At 34.4% G+C, this 15,848-nt stretch overlaps 1 protein-coding gene and 1 non-coding gene across 2 annotated transcripts in view; both read left to right on the top strand.

The window, feature by feature from the left end:
• Positions 1-15,848, top strand: part of LOC148954992 (ATP-dependent RNA helicase SUV3 homolog, mitochondrial-like) — a 386,954-nt gene that overhangs the window by 221,469 nt on the left and 149,637 nt on the right. The window lies entirely within an intron of this gene.
• TRNAS-UGA (transfer RNA serine (anticodon UGA)) lies at positions 15,033-15,114 on the top strand. The gene has a single exon. It is a non-coding gene; the product is annotated as a tRNA-Ser (tRNA).

The following is a 15,848-nucleotide window of genomic DNA, read 5'->3' on the forward strand; positions in this document are numbered from 1 at the left end:
TAAGATACGCTGAAAGTTTCAGCCTAATGTCATCAGCCGTTGCTTACATATTGCTGATATTCCCTCAGGGCCGGATCTAGGGGGCTAGAAGGGGCAAGTGCCCCGGGCGGTACGCCCGAGGGTAGCAAAACAAGCTTAAATTGTCACATTTTTGGGCAAAAATTGTAATATTTACAGTATTGATGGTGCGACAGGGGGAGGCAAAGTATACTCCCTTCCCCTGAGAAAAAACCTAACTTCAGCTCTGTATTCCCTTTTCATAACCAGCAAGGGCAAAGTGTGTTTTTATTGTGTTTGGTATCCCTCACAATATTTCATTAAAGTTTCACCTTAATTGTCTTAAGCTTTTTTGTAGATCCAGAATCAAACATGCCTTCTTTTCTTAATAAAAACCTTATATGTTAACAATGAGCAACCTGCATAACTTACAGCCCTTGCACCGTGGGCCGCGGGAGGATGGTTTTCAACCCTGAAGCCATATCTATTTTACCTTTGAACTATTTTGAATAAAATGGCTATCTGATAATTTTGATCGGATACATTTGGGCGAAACAAGGTATGGGGATGCTGATTGCCCTCTATTATAAGACCACCCCTTCCATATGAAGTGCCTCTGGGAAAAATAAATAAATAATAATACATTGAAGCCTTATGGGTGCTTACTAATGGCAACGCTATAGCACGCCTCTGACTTAATGAAACAAAAAAAAAAACAAGTTTTTTCAACTGAGAGTAAAGAGCAACATCAAAACCTAAAATGAACAGAAATGATTATGACTATGCGGGGAGTTTTCCACTCCTGAATACAACGCTTTTCACGCTAAAGTTTTCTAGTCTTTTAAAAAAGGAAGAGTTTTATTGTTCTAATTAAACGGCCCGTGTGCTTCAGAAATTATTCTTAAATAATTGGGACAGAAAATCAAACTTTTGCGTAAAGAGCAAGGTATTGAGGAGGGGAACTCCCTCATTTACATTATAATTTCTGTTCGTTTTAAGTTTTGATATTGCTCCTCATTTTCTGTAGAAGAAAACTTGTTGTTTTAAATTTAATTTCTGATCGTTTTTTTAAATAATGCCGGGAAATCTGTCTCCCACTCCATGGAAAATTCCTTGCCTCTACGGAAAATCCCTGCATGGAAAGTTTCTACCACGTAAAATCCAACTCCCCTTTCCAGGAAAACTCCTCCAGACTATTCCATTCTCGCCGAAACTTTCCCCCGGAAAATTTCTTGCGGACGATTCCGGCTGAAAATTTTTTCCTTAGCACACTTTTCATTTGAAAAGGACTTTAATTTCTATTTGTTTTTCAAGTCCATCCTGAAATCTCCCCCCTCTGTGGAAAATTATCCCCGTGGAAAATCTCCCCAGCAGAAAATTCTACCCCTCCCCCCGAAAAACGTCTGCATACCTCCCAATAACAATTACTATCCGCATAGTTACTATAGTTATCCGCATAGGCAGAGTTACTGTACCTTTTAACTATGCTGAACGAAATGGCTATCTCAAAATTTTGATGGGATGACTTTGGGAAAAGGGGGTACGGGAGGGGGGCGTGTTGCTTCCAATCTTTTTGGTCACTTAAAAATGGCACTACAACTTCTAATTTTCATACGGATGAGCCCTCTTCAGATATTCTAGGACTATTGGTTCGATACGATCAACTCGTGAAAAAAAAACTTATCTGTGATCTTTGTTCTGGTAAAAAAAATTTATGGTTTTATTTTCATTAAGGTTCCTTCCCTTTTAGGCAGGGGTGTAGCTATAGGGGGTGTTTCCCCCCTTTTTCGAAAATCAGATAAATTTTCTCGGGCTCGTAGCTTTTGATGGGTTAAATGAGTTAAGTTGAGCTTTCGACTGGTAACACTAAGCTTAATAAATCTTCTATATTTGTTATCGTCATGATAAGCCAATTCTTTTGATTTATCTATTGATATCAAAATTCTATATTTAGAGTTTTGGTTACTATTGAGCCGGATCGCTCTTACAGTTCGTTACCACGAACTGTTTGAAAACAGTTGAATAGAAACAAGAGTTGAATTAAACAAAGATTGAGTTTAATAACGGTTGAATTGCGCGGGGGTTGTGTTGAATGAGGGTTGAGTTACATGGTAGTTGAGTGGAATGGGAGTTAGGCTTAACAGGGGTTGATTTGCACGTGGAATGATTCAAACGACTGGTGAGTTGAACAAGGGTTTTTGGTTAAATGGGTCTAGTTGAGCTTTTGATGGGTAACACTTATCTTAATGAATCTTATATATTTGGAATCAGCATGATAAGCCAATTCTTCGATTTATCAATTGATACCAAAATTTTATTGTTGATAGCAAAATAATGTAGTGAAAAAAGGACGACTTTTTTTTTAGTGTGTGAGGGGTAAGGGTGTTAGGGGTCCAGAAAAGGACAAACACTCTTTATGTCCATGATCATTTGAAGCTTAGAGTCGCAAGTCCTTCGGCCAAGAGGAATCTGATGTAAAAAATGGTCCCGAAAAATTGTCGAGAAACTTTTTTTCCGAAACCTATATTCTTGAGTCCTTGGTCTATCTTAGAGCCATAAAACATTACAGAAAAACTGTCTCACTCTCCAACCAAATAAACTTTCATGTCTTTAAGACAAGTCAGCCCTCCCCCCATCTAAAAAAATAGAAGGGGGCCTCTAACTAATCTGAAGCGAAAATGCCCTCATTTAGTCTTGTTGCCATTATAAATACTGGTAATGGTTCATTAGGCTATGAAAAGAACTAGCATAATAAGACACTCTTTCCGCACGACGATTAAATGAATCCCGATCAACTTGACTTATTTAGCTGAACCTTCGTTCAATTCAACCTCCTTTAGCTCAACCCATTTTATATGTATTGATCCCTATTTAGATTAGCCCCATCCAACACAACCCTTGTGCTATTCAACCCTCATTTAACTCAACCCTCATCTACCTCAACCGTCATGCAAGTGAATCCTATTTAATCCAAATAGGGATTTGACTTAAGCCCCGTTCAAGTCAACCTTCCTTAAATCAACAATACTGCTAAAAACTGTAATTCAGCCCATTTTTTCGGAAGCGATAAAAGTTCCTCCCCCTCTTCTAAAAAACAATTGTCTATCCCTCTGTCTTATGTATCTAAAATTAGCAAACATTGTCCCAGGCTTGAACAGACTTAAATTTTCTGGTTGAAGCAATAGCTGCAACCTAGTACAAAGAAAGCCATATAGATCCATGGAGATAAACAGATTGGTGAGCTTGTTGTGTTTTTCATTAATTTGTTAGCTGAAAGATGACAATTTGATTCGCCATTTAATGCTGTTGTTGAATATTTCAATAGCTACCTTTACTATTGCGTCCGAGCCCCCCTCCTCCTAATATCAGGATATTGCCATAGTTTATATACAAATTTTGAAGATTTTTTTAGTTTGTACTACTTTTTTGGACTTATTCCTCCCCAACAGTTGGTTTGTAATTCCAGATAATACCAAGAAAAAAAAAATGATGCATTATTTACATAGTCTAGGGCTACATTCAGGCATTAGTGGACCTGGAACGCAGTCACGCAGTGACAATTATTACATTTGGAAAGAACGTTGGATGGTAAATGGATTGGTATGTTACCCTTTCAGCTAGCGAATTAATTGCACGTTCGGCAAATTTACCGGCAAAACCTTTACCACAAAAACCTTAAAAAGCCAGATTTCACTTAATGCTTAAGCCCTGTAAAAAATATTAAAACATCAGATCTAACCTTAAATTTAGGCCATTGCAATATATAAATTGTAAACTGTGAGGGAAACGAGAAGCAAATTTTGAGCTTTTAAAGGGGCTTAGTTAAATGGGAGTTGAATTACATAAGGATTGAGTTAATGAGGTTTGATTTGCACGGGGGTTGTGTGGAATGCGGTTCTTGTTGAATGGGGTTAGGCTTAACGGGGGTTGAGTTGCACGGGGGATGATTTAAACAGCTGGTTAGTTGAACAAGGGTTTAGTTAAATGGGTTGAGTTAAATGGAGTTCAGTTAAACGGGTGCTGAGTTACACACACACCATAATGCGGTCATGTGGGGCATATAGATGGGCCGCTAAAAAATTTCTGGATTTTTGTGATTTCTCCTCCTATTTCTAATATTTCCCAGAATTTCCTCAAATGGAAATGGGTTTTGCAGCTAACGATTGCAAAAATTAACGATTGGTATTTCATGGTACACGTTCGTGTACTTAATTAACGAAAGTTAACGAAACTCAAAACGAAGAGAAATTAATATGAATAGGGCTGATAACCCCCATGCCTTCTCAAGACCAGAACATAATTTGCGATTAACTGAAAAAATGACCGTGGATTGTCAGTTTAATTGACATATACTGATATTTATTCCTAAAAGTTTTGCTCATTTTGTGTGTATTGAAATAAAAAAAGTGAAAACATTTAAAACGTATTTTGTTATCAGTAAAGCGCAAATCATGTTCTGGTCTTGAGAAAGCATGGGGGTTATCAGCCCTACTCTTGTTAATTTCTGCTCGTGTTGAGTTTGACTCGACTATTTGTTGTTCTGTTCTTTTTGAGTTTCATTTATTTATTGATAGTGATTTGTGGTGGTTTTACGCTAAGAATACTATTTGACTTTATTTCTGCTCATTTTTGGCTTAATGAAGCTCTTTACTTTTCTTTGAAAGACTTGTTTTGTGGAAAAAGTTTTTGAATTAATTTCTGTTCGTTTTTTATTGACATAGTCTTTTTCATGGAAAAAAATAATGCTTAATATCTTTTCAGTTTATTTTTTTTTAATAAGAATCCATAGTTTGGGTTGCTATTTGTACGCTGGAGGAAATTTTTCAACACTTTTATTTCTGACTCAAGCAGTATTTTTTTTAAATTTAATTTTATAACTCCAGAAAATCAAAACTTAATATCATTCCCCAAAGATTCTATTGATGCTCTTTGAGAACCTGGATACACTTACATTCTTTCTATTTATCCGGATTGCAGTGATAGCTAGCAACCTAGCAAGAAACGATAACGTCCCTTGATAAAAACTACTGTACTCCTACAAATATATTCAGATCAAAACAAAAAGTACACTATTTGAACCGCCTTGTCCGAAACCATTATATAGGAAACTTACTGTTTCTTGGCTTGAACAACAAGGAAAATATATTGGCTTGGAAATCAAGATAAGTGACTGCAACCCCGATATTCTGCATATGCGGCATTTTTTCTTTTTCTTTTTTTTCTCCTCAGATAGCTTGGCACTGGAACATCGTAGAGGGCTGTATTTTAATGGCTCATTTTAAAAGAAATTGATGTGATTAAAAACTTTTTGTAATTAAAAGAATAAATTTTAAAATATAACTAATTTTTTACGAAAAACTGCATTTTTCATGTACAAGATTGACTTTCATGTACTGTTTACTAGCTCATAGTAACTGAATAACATAAGAAACACATCCGGGTTGCAGCGGTTGCTAGCAACCTAGTAAGAGACGATCAGGTCTCATAGTAAAAACTACAATAACCCATAAATCCTAAAAATAAAGTCAGATCAAAACAAGAATTACACTACAAGAACCGCCCTGTTCGAAACCCCTATATAGGAAACTCAATGTTCCTTGGCTTGAATAACAAGGAAAATATTAGATTGAAAAATAAGAAAAATGGCTGCAAGCAGGATATTCTTTATAGAAAGCATCTTTTTTCTTTCCGATTTTTCTCCTCAGCTAGCGGGGCACTGGAAAATCATAGAGAGCTGTTTAATGGCTCATTTGAAAGGAAACTGCCAAATTTAGTTCATTTTATGATAAAATAATATATTTAAATTAAAATATTTTTACAAAAACTGCTTCTTCATGTACAAGCTTGATGAATGACGTCATAATCGTAGGTTTGAACCATTTATGACGTAATATATTTTCAAAGTAAGAACGACTCGTCTCAATAGTAACCGAAAGTTAACGGAATTTTAATATCAATAGATACATCAAAAGAAGCGGATTTTTATGCTGATTTTAAATATTTAAGTTTCATCAGTTACTCATCAAAAGTTACGAGCCTGGGAAAATTTGCCCCATTTTTGAAAGAAGGGGAAAACACCCCCTATAAGTCGTAGAATCTTAATGAAAAGCACAGCATCAGCTTCAGCGTATCAAAGAACCTAACTGTAGAGGTCTTATGCTCCTTTCTGCAAGAATGTGGAATTTGGTATTTTTTGCCAGAAGAAAGATAACGGATGAGTGCTTATTTCTTTGTTTTTTCTTTTCCCCAGGGGTGATCGTATCGACCCAGTGATCCTAGAGTGTCGTGAGAGGACTCGTTCAAACGAAAATTAGAAGTTATATGGCCTTTTTTTAATCAAAAAACTAAAAATTTTAAAATAGAATCACTTTTTACAAAACAAACTGCATTTTTGATGTCTTTTCATACTGCAGTCTTTTCAAAGATATTTGATTTTGAAACAATAAAAAGTTCGTGGTAACGAACTTTATAGTAAAAGCGACTCGTCTTAATAGTAACTGAGACTTTAAAAACGGGATTTTGATACCAATAGATACATCAAAAGAATCGGATTTTTATGCTGATCATGTTAAAGATTGATCAATGATGTCATAATCGTAGGTTGTAGCCAGGTCGTCTCTTACTATTCCAATCAAGAAAAAGCTATACGTTTTTATTGCAGCGTATTAGAAAACCTCATTTTAGAGGTTACTTATATTTCAGATATGGTCAGGCGGTCGGGTACCCAAATCAATCCGTATTAGGTAATGTCCCTCGAAAACATCTAGAAGAACCTCCTCTATTTTTCGGAGGGCCCACGCTTCAAAACCCTACTTGACCACTGTCATCACAGACTTATCTTCCTACTCTTCCTGACATTTTTCAACTGTGAAAAATTTCTTGGCGTTCCCCCCCCCCCACACACACACACTTTGAAAATACCCCACCCGTGGAAAATACACCCCCAGCAAATCCCCCCCCTTGAAAATAAGGCTTTCCAAATTTGAGAATTTTATTTTAGTTTTTTTCCGTAGGGGGAAGGAATTTTGGTACTTGTGATTTCTACGCCACTCACTCAAGTTTAAGCTGTGTAAAACTTGAGAACACACCGGTTTCTTCGTTGGTTTCTTTCAGCTTAACGTGATACAAGAGAAAGACAAGTGACACAATAAATGGGAAATATCTAATTTGGGCTATATATTTGCACATAGAAAGGGGAGGGTAAAGTATTTGGACAGTTTGAAGTCAGAAAACAATTCCTACTTCATAATACGCAGAATAATTGTACCTAAAACATTTTGTATATAAACCCGCTATAATCCCCCCCCCCCCTAATTAGAAAATATATAGCCTGAATTTGTTTCTAAAGTAACGAAGAAACTAACGAAGAAATTGGTTTGTTCTCGAGTTTTACACGTCGTAAACTTGAGTGAATGGCGTATAATACTCAGGTACCGAAATTTTTCATGGAGAGAGAGCCGGATTTCCCCGTATTATTTAGAAACGATCAGAAATTTAATCAAAAAACAAGTTTTTTTTTCAACTGAAAGTAAGGAGCAACATCAAAACTTAAAACGAACAGAAATTATTACGTATATGAAAGATGTTGCCCCTTCCACAAGACCTTGCTCTTTACGCTAAAGTTTGACTTTTTGTCCTAATTCTTTAAGAACGATTCCTGAAACACAATGGCTGTTTAATTAGAATAATAAACTTTGTTTTAAAATTCTATTAAAAAACTTTAGCGTAAAGAGCGAGGTCTTGAGGAGGAGGCAACCCCTTTCATTTACGCAATAATTTTTGCTGTTTTATTGTTTTAAAAAATAAAGTTTTTTATTTAAAAAAAAAGAAAGTTTTTATTGTTTTAAAAAATAAAGTTGTGCGACAGAGCCAAACTTCAGCGTAAAGAGTGAGGCGTTGAGGAAGGGACAGCCCTTTTCATATACTTAATGATCTCTGTTCGTTTTAAGGTTTGATGTTGCCGCTTACTTTCAGTTGAAAAAAACTTGTTTTTTTATATTTGATTTCTGATCGTTTTTAAATAATACCGGGAAATTCGGCTGACTTGTTTTCTGACCTCAAACTTTCCAAATACTTTACCCCCCCCCCCTTATGTGCAAATATATAGCCCAAATTATATATTTCCCATACATTCTGTCGCTTGTTTTTGTCTTGTCTCACGCTAAGCGGAAAGAAACGAACAAAGAAACCGGATTGTTCTCGAATTTTATACAGCGTAAACTTGAGTGAGTGGCGTATAATACACAAGTACCAAAACTCCTTCCCCGCACGGACAAAAAACTCAAATAAAATTCTCAAATTTGGAAAGCCTTATTTTCTAGAAAGAGCGACTCGTCTTAATAGTAACTGAAACTTTAAAAACGGGATTTTGATACCAATAGATACATCAAAAGAATCAGATTTTTATGCTGATTGATTATGTTAAAGATTGATCAATGATGTCATAATCGTAGGTTGTAGCCAGGTCGTCACTTACTATTCCAATTAAGAAAAAGCCATAGGCTTTTATCATCTTTTCATACAACTCGTGGTAACGAACTGTATAGCAAGAGCGACTCGTCTCAATAGTAACCGAAACTCTAAAAAACGGAATTTTAATATCAATAGATACATCAAAAGAATCAGATTTTCATGATGATTTTAAATATATGTTTCATCAAGTTTAGTCTTACTCATCAAAACTTACGAGCTTGAGAAAATTTGCCCTATTTTCGAAAAAAGGGGAAAATGCCCCCTAAAAGTCATAGAATTTTAAAGAAAGTCTCACCATCAGTTTCAGCGTATCAGAGAACCTCATTTTAGAGGTTTCAAGCTCCTATCTGCAAAAGTGTGGAATTAGGTATTTTCTCCCAGAACAAAGATCACGGATGCGTGTTTATTAGTTCGTTTTTTCTTTTCTCCAGGGGTGATCGTGTCGACCCAGTGTTCCTAGAATGTCCTGAGAGAACCCATTCAAAAGGAAATTAAAAGTTCTAGTGCCTTTTTAAATCATAAAAAAAATTAAAAAAGAATCACTTTGTACAAGAAAACTTCATTTTTGATATCTTTTCATAATGCGGTATTTTCAAAGATATTTTGTTATTGGAAAAATTAAAATCTCCGTGGTAACAAACTGTTGTAGAGTAAAAGCGACTTGTCTCAACAGTAACTGAAACTTTAAAAAATGGTATTTTGATACCAAAAGACATATCAAAAGAATCGGATTTTTATGCTGATCATGTTAAAGATTGATCAATGATGTCAAAATCGTAGGTTGTAGCCAGGTCGTCTCTAACCATTCTAATTAAGAAATTACATTAAAGAGCAAACTTTATTCCATAGTAACTGAAGCATTAAAAGTTACATAAAGGGTCGGTATAGTTCATCATAAATCGTGTCAGCCAAGAGTCAAACAGGTTGTGGTAACGAACTGTGTTGTAAGAGCGACTCGTCTTAATAGTAACTGAAACTCTAAAAAACTGAATTCTGATTCCAATAGACACATCAAAAGAATTGAATTTTTATGCTGATTATAAATTTGTAAGTGTTGTCAAGTTTAATCTTACCCTTCAAAAGTTACAAGCCTGAGAAAATTTGCCTTATTTTCAAAGAAAGGGAGAAACACTCCCTAAAAGTCATAGAATGTTAATGAAAATCACACCATCAGATTCAGCCTATCAAAAAACCTTACTGTAGAGGTTTCTAGCTCTAGATTTTTATGCTGATTTTAAATGTGTAAGCAAGTCTGGTTTTACCCATTAAAAGTTAACAGCATGAGAAAATTTGCCTCATTTTTGAAAGAAGAGAAAACACCCCCTAAAAGTCATAGAATATTAATGAAAATCACACCATCAGATTCAGCGTATCAGAGAACCTTACTGTAGAGGTTTCAAGCTCCTATCTGAAAAAATGTGGAATTTTGTTGTTTTTTTTTTTGGCAGAAGAAAGATCACGGATACGTGTTATTTGTTTTTTTTTACCATAATATGACATACATTTTGGATTGATATAGCTCATTATAAATGGGGAGTATGTAAGTTTCAACGGATATCGAACAGTTCGTCGTAACGAACTGTATAGTAACAGTGACTCGTCTCAATAGCAACCGAAACTCGAAAGAACACATCAAAAAATCAAAAAGACACATCAAAACTCAAAGAAAACTGAAAAGACACATAAAAAAAAATTGTATTTTTATGCTGATTTTAAATTTGTATGTGTTGTCAAGTTTATTCTTACCCTTCAAAAGTTACAAGCCTGAGAAAATTTGCTTTATTTTCGAAAAAAGGGAGAAACACCCCCTAAAAGTCATAGAATCTTAATGAAAATCACACCATCAGATTCAGCGTATGAGAAAACCATACTGTAGAGGTTTCTAGCTCTAGATTTTTATGCTGATTTTAAATCTGCAAGTTTCAGCAAGTCTAGTCTTACTCATCAAAAGTTACGATCCTAGGAAAATTTGCCCTATTTTCCAAAAAAGTAGAAAACACCCCCCAAAAGTCATAGAATGGAATGGAATATGGAATTTGGTATTTTTTTTGCCAGAAGAAAGATCACGAATGCTTGTTTATTTTTTTGTTTTTATTTCCCCCAGGGGTGATCTTATCCACCCAGTGGTCCTAGAATGTCGCGAGAGGGCTCATTCAAACGGAAATTAAAAGTTCTAGTGCCTTTTTTAATCAAAAAACAAAATCGGATTTTATTGCTGATCATGTTAAAGATTGATCAATGATGTCATAATCGTAGGTTGTATCCAGGTCGTTTCTTACTATTCCAATTAAGAAATTACATTAAAGAGCTAACTTTAGTCCATAGTAGAAGTATTAATAGGTACATAAAGGGTCGATAAAGTTCATCATAAATTGTGTCAGCTATGAGTCAAACACTTCGTGGTAACGCACTGTGTTTTAAGAGCGACTCGTCTTAATAGTAATTGAAACTCTAAAAAACGGAATTTTGATACCAATAGATACATCAAAAGAATTGGATTTTTATGCTGATTTTAAATTTGTAAGTGTTGTCAAGTTTATTCTTACCCTTCAAAAGTTACAAGCCTGAGAAAATTTGCTGTACTTTAGAAAAAAGGGGGAAACACCTCTAAAAGTGATATAATGTTAATGAAAATCACACCATCAGATTCAGCATATCAGAAAGCTTTACTCTAGAGGTTTCAAGCTCCTATCTGCAAAAATGTGGAATTTTGTATTTTTTGCCAGAAGAGAGATCACGGAGGCGTGTTTATTTCTTGTTTTTTTTTGTTTTTTTTCACCATAGTATATGACATACATATCGGATTTATATAGTTCATTATAAATGGAGACTATGTAAGTTTCAACGGGTATCAAATAGTTCGGATATCAAATAGGTAACCGAAACTAGAAAACGGGATTTTGATACCAATAGATACATCAAAAGAATCGAATTTTGATGCTGATTTTAAATATTTAAGTTTCCTCAAGTTTAGTCTTACTCACAAAAGTTACAAGCCTAGGAAAATTTGCCCTATTTTTTAAAAAAGTGGAAAACACCCCCCCCCCCCAAAAAAAAGGTTATACAATCTTGATGAAAATCACACCATCAGTTTCAGCGTATCGGAGAACCTTACTACAGAGGTTTCATGCTCCTATCTGCAAAAATATGGAATTTGGTATTTTTTGCCAGAAGAAAGATCACGGATACGTTTTTATTTGTTTGTTTTTCTTTACCCCAGGGGTGATAGTATCGACCCAGTGATCCTAGAATGTCGCGAGAGGGCTCATTAAAACGGAAATTAAAAGTTCTAGTGCCTTTTTAATTAAAAAACAAAGAAGTTTAAAAATAGAATCACTTTTTCCCCAAAAAACTGTATTTTTGATGTCTTTTCATACTGCAATCTTTTCAAAGATATTTGATTTTTGATACAATCAAAAAGTTCGTGGTTACTAAATGTATAGTAAGAACGACTCGTCTCAATAGTAACCGAAACTTTAAAAACCGGATTTTTGATACCAATATATATTGGTATCCATTAAGATTAGAATTGATACCATTAAGATTAGAATCTTAATGAAAATCACACCATCGGATTCAGCGTATCAGAGAACCTTACTGTAGAGGTTTCAAGCTCCTATCTGCAAAAATGTGGAATTTGTTTTTTTTTTTTGCCAGAAGAAAGAGTACGGATGCGTATTTATTTGTTTTTTTTTCCAGGGGTGATCTTATCGACCTTATGGTCCGAGAATGTCGCGAGAGAGTTTATTCGAACTGAAATTAAAAGTTTTAGTGCCTTTTTAATAAAATTAAAAATAGAATCACTTTTTACAAAAAAAACTGCATTTTTGATGTCTTTACATACAGCTTTTGATGTTTTTCAAAAGATATTTGATGTTTGAAGTAATTACGTAAGGAATCATGTTAAAGACTGGTCAATTTATGTCTAATCTTTGGTTCTAGCCAGGTCGTCTTTTACTATTCCAATTAAAAAAAGCCATAGGCTTTTTCCTGTTTGTAATCACACAGTTCGTGGTAACTAACTGTTAAAAAAACCGAAACTCTAAAAAAAGGAATTTTAATATCATTATATACATAAAAAGAATCAGATTTTTATGCTGATTTTAAATGTGTAAGTTTCAGCAAGTCTAGTTTTACCCATTAAAAGTTAACACCATGAGAAAATTTACCTTATTTTCGAAAAAAGGAGAAAACACCCCCCCTAAAAGTAATAGAATCTTGATGAAAATCACACCATCAGATTCAGTGTTTTTTTTTTTTTTTTTTTTTTTTTTTTTTTTTTTTTTTTACCATAATATATGACATAAATATTGGATTGATATAGCTCATTATAAATGGGGACTATGTAAGTTTCAAAGGATATCGAACAGTTCGTCGTAACGAACTGTATAGTAACAGCGACACGTCTCAATAGAAACTGAAACTCTAAAAAATAGAAGTTGAATATCAATAGATACATCAAAAGAATCGAATTGTGATGCTGATTTTAAATATTTAAGTGTCATCAAGTTTAGTATTACTAATCAAAAGTTAAGAGCCTGAGAAAATTTGCCCTATTTTCGGAAAAAGAGGAAAACACCCCCCAAAAGTCATAGTATTTTAAAGAGAATCACACCATCAGTATCAGCATATCAGAGAACCTTACTGTAGATGTTTCAAACTCTTATCTGCAAAAATGTGGAATATGGTGTTTTTTGCCAGAAGAAAGATCACGGATGCATGTTTATTTGTTTGTTTTTTGTTTTTTCTTTCCCCCATGGGTGATCTTATCGACCCAGTGGTCCTAGAGTGTCGCGAGAGGGCTCATTCAAACGGAAATTAAAAGTTCTAGTACCTTTTTTAATCCAAAAACCAAATTGAATTTTTATGCTGATCACGTTAAAGATTGATCAATGATGTCATAATCGTATGTTGTAGCCAGGTCGTCTCTTACTATTCCAATTAAGAAATTACATTAAAGAGCGAACTTTAGTCCATAGTAGAAGTATTAAAAGGTACATAAAGGGTCGATATAGTTCATCATAAATTGTGTCAGCCATGAGTCAAACACTTCGTGGTAACGAACTGTGTTGTAAGAGCGACTCGTCTTAATAGTAACTGAAACTCTAAAAAACGGAATTTTAATACCAATAGATGCATCAAAAGAATTGGATTTTTATGCTGATTTTAAATTTGTAAGTGTTGTCAAGTTTATTCTTACCCTTCAAAAGTTACGAGCCTGAGAAAATTTGCTTTATTTTCAAAAAAAGAGAAAAACACCCCCCAAAAGTCATAGAATCTTAATGAAAATCACACCATCAGATTCAGCATATAAGAAAGCTTTACTCTAGAGGTTTCAAGCTCCTATCTGCAAAAATGTGGAATTTTTTTGCCAGAAGAAAGAGCACGGAGCCGTGTTTACTTTATTTTTTCACCAGGGGTGATCGTATCGACCCAGTGGCTCTAGAATGTCGAGAGAGGGCTCATTCGAGTGGAAATTAAAAGTTCTAGTGCCTATTTTAAAAAATTAATATAATCACGTTTTACAAAAAACTGCACTTTTGAAATCTTTTTATTCTGCAGTGTTTTCAAAGATATTTTATGTTTGAAGCAATTACATAAGGGACCATGTTAGAGATTGATAAATGATGTCATAATCTAGGTTGTAGTCAGGTCGTCTCTTACTATTCCAATCCTTTAAAATGAGCCATTACACAGCTCTCTGTTATGATGATTAAATACTTACGATTATGACGTTATTCATCAATCTTGGCCATGAAAATGCAGATTGTTCGTAAAAAAATATTTTATATTAACAATAACTTTTTTGAATTGCAAAAGGTTTTTTAACCCCATCAATTTCCTTTCAAATGAGCCATTAGACAGCTCTCTACGATGTTGCAGTGCCCTGCTATCTGAGGAAATGAAAAAGAAGAAAAAAATATGTTTTGTATGCAGGATATCGTGGTTACAGCCACTTTTCTTGATTTTCAAGCCAGTATATTTCCCTTGCTGTTTAAGCCAAGGGACTGTAAGTTTCCTATATTGAGGTTTTGGACAAGGTGGATCCAACGGTGTAGTTCGTTTTTTGATCTGATTCTAGTTTTAAGAGCTATGACCTACTATATCGTTTACTATGGGGCATGATCGTCATTTACTAGGTTTCTAGCTACCGCCGAAACCCGGATTACAAAAGGCACTAGATGTAGCAATTTCCTTTAAAATGGTCCATTATACTGCTCTCTATGATTTTCCAGTGTCCAGCTAGTTGAGGAGAAAAAACGGAAAGAAAAAAAGATGCCACCTTATATGCAGAATATCGTGGTTACAGCCATTTTTCTTGGTTTTCAAGCCAAAATAATTTCCTTGTTGTTCAAGCCAAGTGACGGTAAAATTTCTATAGAGGGTATTCGGACAAAGAGGTTCCAATAGTGTATTTCTTGTTTTGATCTGACTCTATTTTTAGGAGTTAAGGGTTATTTTAGATTTTACTATGGGGGCGATCGTCTCTTACTAGGTGGCTAGCTACCGCTGAAACCTGGATAAAAATCAACTTAAAGATCTTCAATAAATAATATTATTAAGCGGCCATGGCTGAATGGTTAAGGCGTTGGACTTGAAATCCAATGGGGTCTCACTGTGTAGGTTCGAATTCTGTTGGTTGCTTCTTTTTATTCATCAGAATGCCAATAACTTGAAATTTTCTAATTTAATTTCAGGTAAATAGTTGGAAACTTTAAAACACTTAGACTTTCACTTTTCCATTACAATATACGATTCCATTTGTTAATAAGAAATACTGAAGCAATTTGTGCAATTACTCTTAAAGTAGTTTCACAATTTTATAGTTCATATACGTCGATTATCTCATGGACATAAACTAGTGGATTTAGGTCAGTATTTTACCAATATTTTTGCAGAAAAATACAAATCTGCATACGTTGAAAATTCCAACCCATACGAGATAAAATTCTCAGGATTAAACTGAATATCTGATTCTTAAAAGATTGGCTAGCTTGAAAAACTGATTATTTCTGTGAGATCTCGCTGTTGATTTTGCTGTATTTTTTCGTAGCTAAGAAGTTCAAGAGCAGCAGATAGATGAAATTGGCTATTTTGATAAACTGATTATTTCTGTGAGATCTCGCTGTTGATTTTGCTGTATTTTTTCTTAGCCAAGAAGTTCAAGAGCAGCAGATGGATCATAATTAGAAAAAATGTTTTAAATTCTATGTCCTTTTTAAACAATAAGGAAATATAAAATTAATGACGAAACATATTGCAATAGATCAAATATTTTTTATAGGTAAGGAGCGATGTTAAAACACATGAGTACAAACAGGTGTGCGTCAAATGTAACCAATTTCCAGTTATCGATTTTCCCCTAAATGTGAATTATT

This window comes from Artemia sp. Qi Xiang Cuo, chromosome 2, assembly GCF_049724085.1.
Source record: "Artemia sp. Qi Xiang Cuo chromosome 2, ASM4972408v1, whole genome shotgun sequence".
NCBI lineage: Eukaryota > Metazoa > Arthropoda > Branchiopoda > Anostraca > Artemiidae > Artemia > Artemia sp. Qi Xiang Cuo.